The sequence below is a fragment of the Macaca nemestrina genome, chromosome 2 (genome assembly GCF_043159975.1).
Source record: "Macaca nemestrina isolate mMacNem1 chromosome 2, mMacNem.hap1, whole genome shotgun sequence".
NCBI lineage: Eukaryota > Metazoa > Chordata > Mammalia > Primates > Cercopithecidae > Macaca > Macaca nemestrina.
The window spans coordinates 118,802,265-118,821,062 of record NC_092126.1 but is presented as its reverse complement, the minus strand read 5'-3'; the positions used below and the strand labels follow the sequence as shown (position 1 = coordinate 118,821,062).

General features: G+C 40.8%; 1 long non-coding RNA gene across 8 annotated transcripts in view; it reads right to left on the bottom strand.

Moving 5' to 3' along the window:
* LOC105480584 (uncharacterized) overlaps nt 1–17,556 on the bottom strand; it is a 51,469-nt gene extending 33,913 nt beyond the window's left edge. For 7 of the 8 annotated variants that reach the window (XR_011620091.1, XR_011620088.1, XR_011620089.1 and 4 more), the window contains exons 1-3: nt 17,359–17,556; nt 2,411–2,558; nt 775–908 (exon numbers count right to left, since the gene is read on the bottom strand). This is a non-coding gene — a long non-coding RNA (uncharacterized lncRNA). Of the gene's footprint in view, nt 1–774; nt 909–2,410; nt 2,559–12,649; nt 12,746–17,358 lie in introns of all 8 variants that reach the window. The other variant, XR_011620090.1, reaches the window with a different exon arrangement.
* Between the last annotated feature and the right edge of the window lie 1,242 nt (nt 17,557–18,798).

Genomic DNA, 18,798 nt, shown 5'->3' with positions numbered 1-18,798 from the left:
ATGTATTGTATTTTACTTTGTGCCAGGCACCGTACAGTGCTGAGGCAGAAAGAAGAATCAAATACTGTTTGCAACTTCATTTGTCATATCTGTCACTACTCAAGAGAAGCCATGAGGTCTAAAACAAATAGTATAAACTAATGTCACAGGGATTGAATTGATACTAGAATTCACATGTGCCCTTGGTCATATTTAGTGAAAATGTGAGGATGATTTAGAGCAGAGGTCAGCACACTATGGCCCATGGGCCAAATCTGGCCTGCTGCCCGTTTTTGTAAATCACAGCCTATTGGAGCACAGCCATGCCCATTTATTTACACACTGCCAGTGGCTGCTTTTGTGCCATGATGACAGGGTTGGCTCATTGAGACAGAGACTGTAAGGCTTGTGAAGCCTAAAATACTTACTTATCTGGACCTTTACAGAAAAATGTGCGTACCCTTGATTTAGAAATGTTTCTTTCATCTTGACTTGAATCATGGACTCATCCTTCCTTTTTAAAATAGGAATCATACTGAAGGGTAGATTGAAAACTAACTAAGAATATAAATTTAGTACTTAAAGCGCTTGGATGAGATCTCTGTAATGCCCTCTGTATGTGAAGCTGGGATTGTCTGAGACATGGCAGAAATGTTTGAGGACAACTGAAGGGAAAAGTTAACCATGAAGTATCTGTTAGTGTTGCCTGCCATGGATGGAAAAATAGAGCAAAGGGGTGTACAGTTCAGGGTTGGTTAACTGTATAGAAACAATCCCTATATCTTGGTGTCTTACCTTTCTTGCTTGTGTCACAATCCAATGTAGAGTGAGCATTACGCTCCATGCAGTCATTCAGGGACCCAGGCACCTTCATGGTGTGGCTCTACCACCTCCCAGGGCCTCAGAGACCTCCAGTGGATCCTTTGCATCTAGCAGATGAGAGGGGAGTGAGTATGAGGAAGAGATCAGGAGATTTTAGGGTCCATTCCTGGAAGTAACACACATCCCTTCTGCCAACATTCTGTGAGGAATAACTAGTCACATGTCCTCACATGTGAGGGGGCTGGGGAAATGCAGTTTAGAAGTATGCCAATGATGAAAGAAACATGAATACTGGTGAATAATAAGCTAGATTCTGCCTCAATGGTCTGTGGATCTAACCAGATAAAGTGTCTTAGGTTTACATGCTGCTTGGCTAGGGAGTCTCCCCAATCCCTCTTGCCCTCCTCTCTGTCTCCTTTGCTCTCTTGCTTCCTATTTCTCCTCACTCCCTCTTTTCCTCCCTCCCTTTCTTATCTATTTATAATCAATCTGTATAGCCTGGTCCTTGGTCATAACAACTACAAAAACTTAAAAACTAGTCCCTGTTCTGTGTTATCTATGTTTCCAATCCAGCCTAAATTGATAGAGGAAAAAATTAGAAAAAAAAAATAAATGCAAGAATCCTACCTCTAACACAGCAAAGTGATGGAAGGGGAGCATGGGCACCATGCTGTGGAGCAGGATGGTTGGGGAACATTTGGCTTATGTATGTATGAGTTTAAAGTGGTATTTAATTAAAAAGTTGCAAGCTCATGAAACAAAGGATTTTGTTTGGCTCTCCCTTGTACAATCCCAGTTTCTAAGAAACAATAACTTGTAATTTATGGGTTCCCTTTTCACAGAAGTATGGAAGTTATATGTAGCTCATGTTTGAATGAGAGAAAAAAGAGTCCCTGATGGTAACTCATTATCTGTCTGGCTAACAAAGGACAAAGTACAAATCCTGGAACATCTTTCTTTGCCATTTCATATTTATGACATCCTATTGGTAAAACATTATTCTCAAGGCAAGCTCTGGAGTTTATTATTTTTTGTCTTCTCATTCTTCATCATTGCATCATTAAAAAAAAAATCCTGGGCCAGATGGAAGCTTTCCTCCTTTGGGGTCATGGGTGGAAAAAAGACTGTGTAAAACCATGGATGGCCTGCAACCACTTTTAAGAGGAAGATGGTCATGTCTCTTCATAATTCTCAGGCTTGGCATGGCCTTATTGAAGTTTACTCTGAGGAATGTTCTGGTTAAGGGTACAGATTGTTATAGAGGCATTCTGAGCTCCTCTGAGAGTGATGTCTTACTCTTTTCATGGGCACTTGACCCTCTGGAATTATTTTTAGCTACGTTGGTTGGCATGTATGGTTCGTCGTCTCCCTCAACAGGCCTGCAAACTCAGTGAGTGGAGGAGACTCCTTTTTTGTCTTGTTCATTGCTATCTTCCAAGTGCCTAAAGCAGGGCTTGGTACATAATAGGCACTCTAAATATTTTGGGAAAGGGGGAATGAATGAGCAAGTGAATGAGTACATAGTGGTAGTGAATAGATAGCAGGCACCTCTTGTCTCCCCGCCCCAATGTCCAGAGATGAGAAATGGACCCTTTATGCCTCCCCTTACCTGAAAGCAGCCACTTCCCATTGATTGGGGTCCATGGATTCGTCATCATCAATCACTGTGGAAATTTTTCACGAGAATATAAGTGATAAAATGGTGTTCCGCTGAGTGAAACACTGATAAGAAGCATCAATAAATGTCTTGTTTGTCCCTGAAGGAGAAGGTACAGTGATTATCTGTTTGGAGGCCTTAATTCATATAATCCAACTGTAGTCTAAGGACACTGGACTAGAGAAGTGCTGTGGAAAATGACACACTTTCAGAAAAACATTTCTTCTAGATTTCAATTATGAAATTTTCTTCTTAAGGGGGACCAAATCAATGAGATGCCAGAGAGTGAACATTGCACTTCCAACCTGCCTGCCTCTAAGGATGGTAATTCACTTCAGCCCTGATGGGGTCCCTGGGAACAACTCAGACATGGAATCAAAATCTGTTTTTGTTCCTGTGAATGGGTGAGGCTCTGCTTGGCCTCCAGGTGTCCAGTCCTAGAGACAGTGAGATGTAAGTTAACAGCCACTGTCCCTGTCAGGAGGTCTCCTGATTGGTATCTCAGCCTTGACACCTACCCACTGTAGGAACTTGGGCAGATACTTAACCTCTGAGGCTGATTTACTCATCTAGAAAATGAGGTTACTGATAGCATGCACCTTTTAGTATTGCTAGGAGGATTAGAAAAAACAGTGCTCTGTAAAAGGTTTAAACACAATGTGAGGCACATAGGAGGAGCTTTGCTCATATTATTTACTATTGCCAAATTTATTATTATTGCAGCTCCCTGCGGGACTCCTGAGGATGGCTGAATATTTTATAGAATGATAAAGAAGATTAGGGTATCACATCACAGGTTGAACTAGATAAACTAGATTATCTTCAATTCATAAAGTCCACGTCTTCTACTTCTCTTTAATTTTTTGTCCCACTTTGGAAAGGGCTTACTAAAAACTAAGCAATTAAAAAAATTCCTTTTGCTAGCAAGTCTCCACAGTCATGCCTGTGGTATAATAAAAAATAAATAAATATTTGGTTTTTGTCCCAGGTTTGTGGCACACAGTTCCTAAAACCCTTGGAATCTCCAGAGTGCTGAGTGTCTTTTGTATGCTAATAAGGTGACTGGTGTCTGGAGGCCCCAAGATAGCTTCAGGATGGAAACTAGTTGCCAGAAAGACCACACCCTGTGATAGTGATTAGAGGACTCAACTCTCAGCCCCACCCTTCTACCTCCTGAGAGGGGAGAGGGGCAGGAGATTGAGTCCATCACCAATGGCCAGTGATTTAGTCCACCAGCTCCACGTAATGAAATCTCCATAAAAACCCTTAAATGGTGGGGTTCAGATTGCTTCTGAGTTGGCACACACATCCGTTGTAGGACTTTCTCTTTAGGGTTCTTGTCACACGACCAGGAAAGATTAGGCTTGCAGGCACTTTGAAGGGTGAGAAAAATGGAATTTATTGGGCGAAAAGGGAAAAAAGGCGGTAGGAACAGAAACTCTCAGCAAAGAAAGAGTCCTGCTGGTCAGTGTCCTGCCTCACAGATTTAATTCCAGGTTCACTCCGGAACAAAAGAGGCCAGGCTCCTCCCCCTGCAAACATCGTGAACTTCCCGAGGCTCCACCCCAGTGCACACTCCTCCCAGTGTGCTGGCCAGTTGGAGGTTTTCCGGTGACCCTTTTATACTTGGCTGTCTCACACTGGGGGGCTGGGAGGGAGTTGCCCTGAGACAGCATGGACACTCTGCACACCCCCACACCCTGCCCTGTGTATCTCTTCCATTTGGCTGTTCCTGAGTTGCATCGTTTACAATAAACAAGTGAATGTCAGTAAATGAGTTCTGTACACCATTCCAGTAAATTATCAAGCCTGTGGAGGTGGTCATGGGAACCCTGACTTATAGCTGGTTGGTCAGAAGCATGGGTGGCCTGGGATTTGCAACTTATATTTGAAGTGGAAGGTAGCCTTCTGGGACTGAGCCCTTAACCTGTAGGGTCCATGCTAACTGCAGATAGTGTCAAAATTGAATTGAATTGTTAAATACCCAGTTTGTGTCTGCAAAGAATTGAGGAATTGGTGTTAGGGAAAGAAAGCACGTCTCATTTGGTGTCAGTGGTGTGAGTAAAAACATCTCTACACTGAATACGCCCAATGGCGTTGCCATAAATCTCAGTGATTAGAGACTCATCATGCTCTAAAGGGGACTACAGATCTAACGCATGTCACCTGAAGCTCCCACAGCCAAAGCACAGAGCAGACATCACTAATCAATCAGGGTACTCTTTCTGCCAAGCCCAGGATCAGTCATGCATTTGAGTGCATCGCTCAGAACTGTCTCTCAGTTGATGAGATCATGACACCTATTTCCTTCCTAATTTAAAGAGGCCATGAGAAACACAGCCTCTGGTTCTGGTTGAACCACTAACCAGCTGTATGGCATTTAACTTTGCTGTTTTATATTATAAAGCTTATATTTTATTGAAGCCCCAATAAACATTTCTCCATTCTCCTCATGAGCCTATTGAGAGATTGGCAGGAGAGGAAAGTTGACGTTTGATAACAACTTAACTCACATGGAAGTGAGAATTCGCTGAAAATTCCATTTTGGGACTGGTGGTACATCTGTTCTTCAGAGCCCCCAAGATTTCCATGACTTCCTGAGGGGTCTGTTGTTCTCTTACATTCATCTCAAAATTCCTGCTTCTGGTTAATGTTGTCTCACAGACACTGTCTTCTGTTGGATACACTTACCTGGCTAAGGGACCTTCCTAGACCTCTTTCTAGATTTCTACTCTCCCTCTTCAGCACATACCTCCTCCACAGGGCCTTCGTGAATTAGCTAAGTTTGGGCAGATGGAAGTGGGTTTGCATAGTGGCCATCTCTGTTCTACAAATCTATTTAGTTATTTTACCGTTTAGCACTCCTCCTCTCCTTCTCTCCTCTCTTCTTTTTATCCTTCCTTCTTTATTTCCTCCTCTTTCTTTTAAAAACTTACTGTGCCATCTCTCAAAGTTCTCTGGCTCCTTCCCATATTTTTAGTGCCCTTCTCCCCATCTCTTTCTTGGGCACAACAAAACTCAGATTCTTCCTATCTGAAATTCAATCCTACTTTGGATTTGCTTTCTTTTTCCAGATGCTGACCTGGGCCCTGTCTTTTCATACACAAGTGGGACATTGTGGTGACTAAATAGTGATAGCTCCTTCTCTAAAAAGAACTTTGGTAATAGTCCTTAAATTATGCATACATGTGCTTGCATGTGTCCACATGTTGTCTCCTGATATCCATTCTTTCATTCTGCCTCATTAGTAAGAACCCTGGCACATCACCACCTGGTTAATAAAATTGCTTCTGCTAGCCTAACTTGTAACTTGATGCACCAAGTAACTAAATTGAGATTTAGACAGAATTGTGTGGGATTTATGGAAGTTGCCTGAAAAGGGAGAGAAGATCACCTTCTATTCCTTCCTTCATTCTGCTGTCTGGAATGCCAGTGAAATGGCTGGAACCCCAGCAGCCATCTTCTACCATGAAGACAAGTGCCTACCCTAGTGATGATGGAACAGAGTGTGTAATGATTATGTCAAGTGGTCTAGACTCTCTAACTTCTCATTTCTTATCTTTTTGAAATAAAATTTTTTTTCTTGTTTAAGCTTCTTTTTTTCCCCCTCAGGCTTAACTATTATAGCAGAGCACAATTCATTATTTTTGAAGCTTGCGTTCTCATGCCTTTCTCTAATTTTACTTTAAGAAACCTAGGACATGTACCCCCTTTTTGTTTCTAAGGTTGAATGGGGGAAGATGGGTTGAATGTGAGCTCTTTGCTCTCAAATGATAGAACAGAGGTTCTCCAATGTAATGCAGAAACATGAGTGCTGAAGAGAATCTTCTGCCCTGAGCTATGCCTCAGATCCAGGCCATAAAGTTTCAGATGGCTTTCAGAAGACAGTAGCGGCAGGGCATTCTAATATTAATGTCAACCTTATAAAAAACACAAATGGATGTGGTGTTGAGGAGGGCAGTGAACCCCATTATTTCTGTGATGGGCTTCCAGGGAAGCCAAGACAGTTTTATGGTTCAAATGACAGATGTCATCCAAAAGTTGAGGACTTCACATCAATTGAAGTGTACATTTAAGAATAACCAAAACATGGCCAGGCCTGGTGGTTCACGCCTGTAATCCCACACTTTGGGAGGCCGAGACGGTTGGATCACCTGAGGTCAGGAGTTTGAGACCAGCCGGACCAGCATGGTGAAATCCTGTCTCTACTAAAAATACAAAATTAGCCGAGTGCGGTGGTGCATGCCTGTAATCCCAGCTACTCGGGAGCCTGAGGCAGGACAATCACTTGAACCCGGGAAGCCAAGGTTGCAGTGAGCCGAGATGCACCACTGCACTCCAGCCTGGGCAACAAGAGTGAAACTCTGTCTCAAAAAAAAAAAAAAAAGAAAAGAAAAGCCAAAACATAAAACAGATGTCAACATCAAAATACTGAGTGTCTATTCTCAAAGTTAAAGTCAAACATGAAAATAAGTTGAACTAAAGCATGCATTCTTTTCTTGTTCAAATATTTTGTGGCTTTGTCAAATGGGAAGAGGTTAGGAACTCTAAGAAGTTGCCAGTGTTGTGGTGGGGTTGCCACCACCTGGAACTACACAGGAGTTTGCTGCTGGCTGTTTCATCCCAGCTGGGGAAACTGTGAAGTGAATGATTCACAAAAACTGTAGTTAATTAGTTAATTGATTTTTATATTTATCTGTGGAAGATGAGGACTCAGATGACTTCTGGATTTGCTACATCTAGACATGAAATTTTGTCTGAGATTCATTGTGTGTTTATATGGAAAGTCATGTTGCTCTTATTTTAAACATGATTACTAATGATAATATATTGATCATAATGGGAAATGCCCACTTCAATCTGATAAATGTGAATTCTACCCTCATTTTCTAGCACCACTCAAATGCCAAGTCTACCTGTGCCCTTCACCACACACGATTTCTACACCTCTCAGAAAATAACTTTTTTCTCATTAAAATAATCACGCATGTGCATTTAAAAACTTTAAAACAGTAAAAAGAGGGTGAACAGGAAAGTAGAAATTACCCCAAATCCTATGAAATACAGGTAACATTGTTTACCCCAGCCACCATTTTCCCCAGACACATGTCACATGGTAGTGTGGGCTTATGCTTTTGTTCTATCCTTGATGAGAGCAGGAACTTCCTCTGTCTTGTTCATTGCCGCTTCCCACAATGCCTCAGTGAGTGCCTGGCACTCAGTAAGTACTCAAATATTTGTTTTTGAATTTACTATTTCACATTTCACATACTTCATTTTATGGTTAACATATTGTAGGTATCTTTTCAAGTCAGTAAATGTAAATCTGCTACATCATTTTAAAGTGGTATGAATTTTATTGAACATTGAATATTGAGCTTTGCTGTTTGTACTGCCCATGTAAGTGTGTGTTTTTCTTTTTAGAACATATCCTTAAGAGTAGAGTTATTTGGGCAAAGCCCACACACATTCAAAAATTTGATAAATATTGCCAAACTGTCCTCCAGAAAGTATCTAGGGATTTTCACTCTGATCAAGAGTTCAAAAGAGATCTCACTGCCCCACACCCTTCTCTGATTTAGATACTGCCATATCTTTGCCAATCTCCTGGCTAACAATATTATCTCAATGTTGGTTTTGTTTATATTAATATAATTATTGGTGACCTTGAACATTTTTTCACATACTTATTGGTTTTTGTTAGTCTAAATTTGTGTTCAGTTCCTGTTTCACTTTCTTAATTTTGAGCATGTAGCTGTGTCTCCTTTGGTCATTGATTAAACCAGCTACTGGTTTATCTGTTTTATTGAGCTTACAAATGATCAGTTATTGGAGTTGGCATGTCTCTATATTTTTTTCTGTTTTCTACCATATCAATTTCTATTTTACCTTTATTAATTCCTCCTTTCCACTCTCTTATTTTCATAATGTTTTCTCTCTCTTTCTCTTTTTTTTTTCTTTTTTTTTTTTTAAGACAGAGTCTCACTCTGTCACCCAAGCTGGAGTGTGCAGTGGCATGATCTAGGCTCACTGTAGTCACCGCCTCCTGGGTTCGAGCAATTCCCCTGCCTCAGCCTCCCGAGTAGCTGGGACTACAGGTGTGCACTACCATGCATGGGTAATGTTTTTTTTTTTTTAGTAGAGATGGAGTTTCACCACGTTGGCCAGGATGGTCTCCATCTTCTGACCTCGTGATCCGCCCGCCTTGGCCTCCCAAAGTGCTGAGATTACAGGCTTTTTTCTCTGTTTCTGAGGGGCTGCTCATCTTACTATTTCTACACTTTCATTTTATTAATTAAATATGTGTGAGGACGAATTTTTACCTTATTAGTTTTGCTATAGTCTATTAAATTTGGGGTAAAATGTTCTCATTTTGTTTTTTATATGTTTTGAATTTGTGGTTTTGATGTTCTCTTTCACATTAGAGATGTTGTAAAGGCTTGTAAGAAATATTTTCATTTCTTGGTCAGGAGGTTTGTTGCTTGTAGTGTTTGTTCTTTTTTATATTTTGTCTTTTGTTGCATATGATTAAAAATGTGGCCTGTACCATTTTTGCTTTTTGGTATTTTTTAGAAGTAATTTTGAACTTGTTAAAAATGTTTTTTGAGTTCACAAATATGTGTTCTTTGTTGTAGAACATAAAGTAGATATATACCTAGTAGGGCAATTTTACTGATTATACTATTTCCACTCTGCCTTACTGACTTGTTTTCTGTTTCACCTGACAGAGGCTTGAGAGGTATATTAAAGTCACCCCTCCCGTTATGTTTCTTAGTGTTTCTTCTTATATTTCCAGCAAGTTTTCCTTTGTATATTTTGATGCCTTGGTGGTAATTTTTTGGCTCTCTTTTGATAGATGGTCTTTTGTGTTACCATTTCGGGATTCTCTGGAGTTAGAAAAGTATGCAGTGGTTATTGTTAGCATAGAGTCATCCTTGCTTATACATGAGGATACTGCAAACCAGAAAGTTCAGGTAACTGATACTAGAGCAAGGTCACATAGCAAGTGAGCGGCCAAGCCAGGAGTGCACATCCCTACAGCCCATGCCTTTAGCCTGCAGCCATCATTATATTCTGGTATCTAATTCCATGAGAAATGTACCTGCTCTCTTTTCTGAAGTGACTCGTCTACTGTATATATGCACTTATGGAATTCTTTATTATTAAAGTACAGTAATTTTACTCAATTTTTTTTCTCAGCATTGGTTGATGTGCATTCATTTTTCCAGGACCTATGAGACTTTTCAGAGTGTAGACTCAGGTCAATATATTAAAGTATTACAATACATAGTAAACAGACAGAATATGCATATGTGTATATATATTGTATTTCCTTTCATATCTGTGATTCTTATTTACAATTTGTAAATTTATTTCTAGTCATATGCTATTGATATGGTTTGGCTGTGTCCCCACCCAAATCTCAAATTGTAGCTCCCATAATTCCTCCATGTTGTGGGAGGGGCCTGGTGCCAGGTAATTGACTCATGGGCGTGGGTCTTTCCCATGCTGTTCTTGTGATAGTGAATAAGTCTCAGGAGATCTGATGGTTTTATAAAAGGTAGTCCCCCCTGCACATGCTCTCTTGCCTGCTGCCACCTAAGATGTGACTTTGTTCCTCCTTTGCCTTCTGCCATGATTCTGAGGCCTCCCCAGCCACGTGGAACTGTGAGCCCATTAAACCTTTTTCTTTATAAATTATCCAGTCTTGGGTATGTCTTTATCAGCAGCATTAAAACGGACTAATACAGTTATGTTTCCTGCATTTTTCAAATGTGCTTTTTTTTGTGGCAATAGTTGTGCTTCTTGCTTTCTTGCTTTGATGCAGTGTTACGTCCTATAAAAGCATTTCTTTTCTCCTCAGTTTTTTCTAAGTACTGCTAAATCCTTATTCATCATAACATGTTTTCTTACCACATTTTGGCCATTTATTTCATCCATGTGATTTAGAATTTATTTGTGAATTTAGTTGTCATTTTCAAAATTAAAATTAAAGGAAATGATCTCCACCTCTTTCTTTCCCTCTTCTGCCCAGCCCACCCTTTCTCACTGTTTACACTATATTCTTTTCCTTTAGTGGGGCTTGGAGGGTTGACTAGGAGACAAAATGTTGATATCAGAAACATGCCAATTTGTCTTCTTTTGCTTTCCTCCTTTGCCTTTTATTTTTTTATTGTTCATTTTTAAAAAGGCAAGTAACTGGTCTTCTTATTTGCCAGAAAAAGGATGTTCACTTCAGATGTGTGAATTCTTCTCTTATAACATGAGATCCAGGAATGTTGATTGTCTCTCAGCTTCCCAGGGAAAAGCAGTCTCTGTCATTGGTAACTTGCACTCTTTGATTCATCTCTGGTTTTACTGCCACTCCTGCAACAGAATCCACCTCAGTGAAGACAGAGTGGATTCCATCTCAAAGGGTAGGTGTCCCCCAGATTTAAATTTTTTCCGTCTGTAGCATAAGCAGGCTCTTTAATGGAATTTGAGCTTTAGAGAAACGCTGTATCTACTAAGCATTTGATTTGGTGTGGTTACAGACATTTTTCTCTTTAAACCTCCTCTTTCGCTGCCAGGCTTCAGGTGAAACACTTGCTGCAAGGGTATTATTACTTACTTGGTTTCTACCACCTGCTAAACTATTACAAAGTTTATCTCCTCCTATAGTTCCACCTCTGTAGCCTCAGAATATTGTTTACAGGATGCAGAAAGGTGGCTCCAGAAGGCACATTGAGGAACTTACTCTGGGACCTTCCCATAGCTCCAGTCCCAATCCCTGTCTAGTGTGAGACATCAGTGGGTATTTTTGAGAATTTCCTTATTTTCAATGATAAGTTTATTACTTATCATTTCTTGCAGAAGGAAACCCTGTTCTGATTTTTAGAATCTTCACTACATTTGGTCCCAATAGTTTCAGACCCAAATGATACATCTGGATATGTATGCCATACCATTGAGACCATTTCTGCTATTAGTGTGAATAATTTCTTTATTGTTTTTACTTCTTTTGGTTTAATTTTACTCAGCTTGGGAAGGGGGAGCTTCACAACTTCCTGAAATCCTGTACCTTTGCACACACCTTTCTTACAATCTTTCTCCCTCTCTATAACATTGAACTAGTTTAGCTTTTTAAGACGTTTATATTTACCTTCCTTTTATTTAGTTATGTGTACATTAGACTAGTGCTGTTCCAATTGTCTACGGTTAAGGACAAGTTGGTTTTTAAATTTTCCAATCTGTTGTAGACCCTTGTCTTTATGAAGTACACTAAGCATTGAATTTGCAGAAAGTAAAGTAAAAATAAGACATACAATGCAAACCTGAATTTTTGTTATTAGATTCAACAGATATAACATTACCTACTATTTGAGTTCCTAAATGCTTACTCTCAATTTCTCTTCTTAGTCATTGAAGATGGATCTCAAACAATATGCAACCAGGCTATGGTCCATGAAGCCCCCTTTAAGTAGCATTGCCATATGCCCCTCAAGGACAAGGGCAAGGTCTTGCTAACCCTGTGTGTCCCCCCGTGCCTGCCTAGCACTATGTCCCACAAATAGCACCTATTGAAAAATAACTGTTGACTATGGGTAAGACAATAATACCCTAAGTAGCAAGTGCCTCTTAAGGTGAAAACTCTTGAGTTTATTCTTGACCTTCACAACTTCCTTTTGCCTTGGGAAGACGCAGGTGCTAGAATCTGGATTTGCAGCCAAGGCCCAGAGAAGAGTGGGTCTACGCACATAAGGCCTTTTATCCATGCTGTTTTATTTGACCCAAGGCATTTTCCCTCATCTGCTGTTTCATGTCTCTATTGGGAGTAGAAAGCATAGTGTGAAAGACAAGGCAGGATATTAACCGGACCAGGGCCTGGGCCAGGTGTGAGCATTCTGTCTTCTGTCTGTCACTTTATTTATCATCCTTCTATGAGGATCTCTTGAGGACCCTCTGACTCCCAGTCACACAAACGTGGACTCTGCTTGAGAAGCATGTTACGATGAAACAATTGTTGGGTGTAATATGGTCCTGGAACTAGGAATCAAGCCTATATATTCCAGTTTATTCTCCTCCAGGGCCAATTTGAAGAGAGTGACTGAGGAAGTAGCCCCACTTAGGATGGTAGCTGGGCTGAGAGTCCAACATCAGCAGGGGGAAGTCACAATAATGAATAGGACTAAAAGAGGGGACTTCACTTACCCATCAAATGGAGTGCAGCTCTCGTACCAAGAGTCAGTGGTGTGCAGAGTACTGAACACCCACTGGGGATCCGCAGAGATGGATAAACCAGGAGCCCTGCTCTTGAATGATGGGGAGGAAAAGCCAGAGAAAGCTCATGATGAGGTAAGGCACATGTGTAAAGGGCATAGAAGACTAATACCTAAAGTGCTAGTGTAACAAGGATGGAGGAAGGAGTAACTTTTAAGGGCAAAAGGTCACTTTCCAGATTATTAAAATATATTTTTAAAATTTTTTTATCTCCATAGGTTTTTGGAGAGCAGGTGATATTTGGTTACATGAGTAATTTCTTTAGTGGTGATTTGTGAGATTTTGGTGTACCCATCACCCAAGCAGTAAACACTGAACCCAATTTGTAGTCTTTTATCCCTCTCCACCTCCTACCCTTCCCCTGAGTTCCCAAAGTCCTACTATAACCCTAAATTGTAGGCATATATGGAAAATAATTTATTTGTTGACCTCCCTATTTAATATCCTTCCTCTACCAACTCAGGTCGTGATCTAATTTTGCACGTATTTTTTTTCTCCTATTTCTCATGATTGTGTTTACAGTTTCTTTGTCTATGAGCTTGTCTAATGCTAACTTTTGATCAGAGGTGTTGTTAGTGTGTGTGAAATGCTTGGAAGAGTATCTGGCAGATGGCAGGCATTCTATCAATGGTTTTACCCTTGTTTTTGGCTTTCTGGACCCAGCTATCTGGGGAAAGGCTATCAATTACGATAACTGCAAGACATCAAGTTGATGAGAGAGTGAACCCCTGAACAGGCAGGGGGAGGATTTGAGTCCAAGGATAAAAGGTGACAAAATTGTCCAGAAACAGTGCAGAAGAGCTAATTTCTTGGCAGTTACAGAAAATGTATTGTTGTGGGGTTTTTTTTCCTTTTAGATGGGAAAGGGGCTTTATCTCCTTAGAAGTTTCAGGTAGATCTTTTCAAAACCCCACAACCTGACATATTGTTTGATAAATATTTGTTGATTTAGTGGATGAGCCTGCAAAAGCTATTCTCATATATGCCAACATTATCCCTAGGGAGACATTGAGTCTGTTGGATCCAATGACCTTGGATAGCTTAGAATGATTTGGTGATCTGGCATTAGACTTAGGAATAGGTGTAACCGGTTTGAAGTCTTATAAAAGCACAAGTAGACTGGGAATCAGGGTAGCTCAAACTATTTGGTGTGAAGTTTAAGCTCTGTGTTTCATTTCATAGCTGGACATAAGCATTGCTATTTTCTCGACTAGTAGTTCTCAACTGGTGGCAATTTTGCTCCCCATGGAATATTTGGGGATGTCTGGAAACATTTTTGGTTGTCACCACTGGGGAGTGGGGATGCTACTGGCACCTAAAGGGTGAAGGCCAGGGAAGCTGCTAAATATCCTATAGGACAATGCCCAGGTCAATGCCCCGCTCCTCCCACTACAAAGCATTATCTGGCCCTAAACATCAATAATGTAAAGGTTGAGAAATTCTGTTCTAGACAGACTTTCTACTTTAAAGAGCAACCCAAGGGAAATTATTCTTAAAAGTTTTCCTCTGAAAGGGAACTTGACAATTAACAGCTCAAAGTCCCTTTAGACTCAATTCTCTATGTGGTTGGATAACCCGTGGGCCTTCTAAATGTATCCATATCACTGTGGTTGCAGATTGGCAGCCCCCCTCCCCCATATGCAAGGGAGGCTTGAGCCAAGTTCTTTATGGCCCCGCCCTAATACTGCTGTCTGGTTAAATATTGCCAAGCCTTGGACATCGTCACAAGTAACGTGCTTGAGAAGGATGCAGTAATGAAGACAGTGATCTGATTGGGTCCTACCCTGGGTGATCTGTCAGTAAGGCAGATGGAGAGAGGTCTGTAGGACTTGTATGAAAAGTGTTTCAACTTCAAACAACCAATAAACAGTGCTCAGCGCCCCCTCTCTCTGCCTTCCGTGCTGCCTTTTGACATGCAATTACCACACAGGGATTCTACTGGACTACAGCTCAAGGCCATTGAGGTTTTGCTCTTGCCAACTTGCAGAGAATTCCCGGACTAGCAGACCAGGTGGACAAGGGCCTTTGGAGCTAGAAGGTGACTTTCATTAAAATGACTCAGCACTCTCCACAACCATGCCTGAGATGTGTGCTTCAATTCTGTTCAGACTAAACCACTTCACAGTGCAGCTAGCAAAAAGAAGGCTTTTAACATTCACCTGTAGCTATTCTGAACAATAATAAAGATGTCACCAAGACTTATTTCAAACAGTTTACTGTGTGTCAGTTGCATAGAACTTAGATGATGCAAGATCACTCCCAGGAGGTATATTCTCCTCAGGTTCCACCCTGGATCTGCGGGAGGTGCAGAACCTTTGAGCAGGCACTGACCGGGCTTCCTCCATGTGGCAGGAATTTGCAGATACAGATCAGAAGGAGGAGGAAGCATATAAAGTGCAGAATGCACAGAAGCTGAATTCAGCTCAGCCTAGGACAGCAGGAGAAGATGGAGAAGAGGTACCCACAGATCCTAAGAGGAGGTTGGAGGATGCTGAGGGCAGAGAAACCTCCATGGTGATAACAGCACAAGAACAATTGAGATGAGAAAGGACCTTGCCATTGACAGTCATCATTTGCTCCTTTGCTCTGTTTGTCCATGTACGTTCTTGTGTGTTTATGCCTCTTTCCTGCTTCCCTTCCTCCTTCCCTTTTATGTCATTGTTTCATCTTTCTTCCTGTTGGCCACAGCTCCTTACCATAATCAGAGCTGTGTGCCCCAGCAGTGCTCAGCTACGAAACTGCTGTGACCTTAAACCCTGGGGAGCCAACCGTAGAGCCTAACCCTGCTAAGTCAGACCAGGGAAGGATCATTTCCAAAGAAAAAGCAAACCTTTTTATTCCTAATTTTTTCTCTTTGGGTGTCAAATGGAAACTGGGCAAGATAGAATTATTCAGTTTACCTCTACACTTTACCTTTAGAGTTGTAAAACAACAACTTCAATCCAGTGAAATAATTTATTAACTCAATGAGACAACTGCTCCATTTGGGAACTTTATAATCAGGTAGAGGAGAAAGACATGTACATTAATATTGCTGCACCACTCTTTGAAGCAGGCCTGATTATGTCCATTTAAAAAATAAGTTAGCTGAGACTAAGAGATTAGGGGTAAAAAAAAAAAAAGAACTAAATAGATATTGGCTCTGAACTATATGGAATAGAATATTTGATTACAAATAGAAACCTTTTTTTAAGATAAAAGTTTTAATATATTTATTTGAAGCTTTGAGGGTGATTGGCATAAAGAGAAATTTTTGATAATAATTAAGATGTAATTACAACCCCATTAGCCACATTTTTTTGCACGTAAAAGCTTGGCATATCTCATCCATCTCACTGCTTTAAAAACTATATCGTAGTCCATTGGGGAAAGGAGACAGGAGATAAGAGTCATAAAACAAAAGATCCAAAGATTTCAGTTGCTGTGGTGGATGAATGAAGTTCTTCCTGTGGAATTTTCCAATAAAACCAAGCGATCTTGGGTCCCATAGCCAGTGTTTGCCCTTGAAAGTAGACTTGGAGCAGTTGGAAACATGTTACATGATCTCTATCAGCCATCTGTAAGTTTATTAATTACCCCTATTATTATTACCAGCTGTGAGATTTGTAGAATGTTACTTAACTTTTTAAGACTTGTTTCCTTATTTGAAAGAAATATGGATTAAAATAATAATTATCTTAATAAATTATAGATTTATTATTATTGAAGTTTGCCTATTTATAGCTTGCTCAAGCCAAGAGAAATGCCTCTTCTCTCTCCCATATTTCCATGCAGTAGATTCTTTCATTTCTTTCAGAAGGTGACAGTCTTAAAATTCCAAGTTACATTTAGCTGTAGATTTGGAACTTTCCTCCTCTGCCTAAGCAAATTTAAATCAATTCCTATTGTTTAATAAATGCAATCATTCTGGCAATTGATATCGATACCTAGCCTTTCACATCTCTCCTTTTTACACTCACCTCTCCTGTCTCTTCTCTTCCCTCTTCCCTCCCCTCAACCCCACAAGTTTGCTGTGGTTTTCAGAATTTTTCAGATATAAAAATGTTTTATTGTTGTTTGTTTTGGTGGCATAGAATCCTTTTTTTTTTTCCCCCAGAGAAAACATTATGCAAAGGACTAATATATAAAACAGACTAATGCTGACCTGCTGTCTTTAACATGGGGGATAGGTGTTTGCTCCCACTCCCTCCCCACTTTGATTATTTTACACTGTATTTCAGAGGAGCCATGAGGCGTTTTCAAAGGAACCTTAGGATTTCAGCAACTATATCTTAAGAACCACTAGTCCACATGAATGAGATAACAATGTTAGTTCTCCCATTCCCAGGAGGTGTGTAGAAACTGTCCTAGCTTAGATGGGGGGAGGCAGGGGTGGGAGGTGGGAAGACAGGGGAAAGAGCATACTTCCGTGTGATTCCCCCCAGGGCCCACAAGAAATGCATGAGATACGCACCCTGGCCTGGATCTGGCTGTATGGGGCTCTAAACATCTGTGAGGAACCAGAGCATGCAATTCAGTCACACATATGTCTCAAAATACATTGATACTTTGGTCTTTCAACATCACCTCAAAGGTTCAGCCATACAACCTGCCTAACCAAAAGCTAAGCACATTTTCCATCACCAGGCCTTGGTACTCACGGCTTCCCACTCCTGCACTAATGCCCATCCTTCTGTCTCTGCCTGGCTGTCTGACTCACTCAACCTCCAAGGCCTTCTCCATGAGCTTCTCCCCAGTTTCTGGAGCCAGAATTCTTCTTTGGTGTGTTTGTTCATTTGTGCCTCCCCAACATTCTTCTGTCTCCCTCACAGACAGGAGAAATGCCCACTCACGCTTACTAGATGGATGCCATGGTGATCACGTCCTGGGTCATCTACCACTCTATTACTGTCAGTAATTACATCACAAAGTACCCATCAGGGGCCAGACCCAAAGGAGGAGTCTTATAGACATTATCTTTGATTGTTGACCACTCCACATTGCTTCATTAGTTAGCAGTGTTGCCTGCTAACTCAGACCAGAGAAGGATCATTTCCAAAGAAAAAGCAAACCTTTTTATTCCTAATTTTTTTCTCTTTGAGTGTCAAATGGAAACTGGGCAAGACAGAATTATTCAGTTTACCTCTACAACACTCCTATTTTTCATCCGATTCTGAGCTTCAGTGAGAGTCTGTAACAAAAGTATCTCTCAGTGAGACAATTTTTATCTTGGTTCTCAGTGATTATAACGAACTATTGAGCAACTGTTTTTTTCCTGGAAAGTCAAGTTATCAGTTTTAGGTGGCTTTTATCTATTCATAATCCAACTTATTTGTAAAAACCCAATACTTCCTGTGCAAATACTTTACTTAGGCTAGTTCATCACCCCTTGCCTGATTACAGAACTTTTTTTTTTTTTTTTTTTTTTTTTTTTTGAGACGGAATCTCGCTCTGTCGCCCAGACTGGAGTGCAGTGGCGCAATCTCGGCTCACTGCAAGCTCCGCATCCCAGGTTCACGCCATTCTCCTGCCTCAGCCTCCCGAGTAGCTGGGACTACAGACAACCACTACTACGCCTGGCTAAATTTTTGTATTTTTAGTAGAGAAGGGGTTTCACTCTATTAGCCAGGATGGTCTCGATCAGAACTATTTTTTTAATCAAGGGCAGTACCCATCAGTTGGGCACAGTGGCTCATGCCTGTAATCCCAGCACTTTGGTAGACTGAGGTGGGTGGATCACGAGGTCAAGAGATTGAGACCATCCTGGCCAATATGATGAGACCCTGTCTCTACTAAAAATACAAAAATTAGCTGGGCATGGTGTCACGCACCTGTATTCCCTGTTTCTTGAGAGGCTGAGGCAAAAGAATTGCTTGAACTCAGGAGGCAGAGGTTGCAGTGAGCCAAGATCTCACCACTGCACCCCAGCCTGGAGACAGAGTAAGATTCCATCTCAAAAAAAAAAAAAAAGAAACTATTACAGTGGGACAAATTATATCTACAAATATTTATTGAGCACTATACCACATCCAGTGCTGAGTATGAAGACAAACATAAAGATAAATACTATGTTCTAATGAAGGAGACAGAGCCCTTGTCCT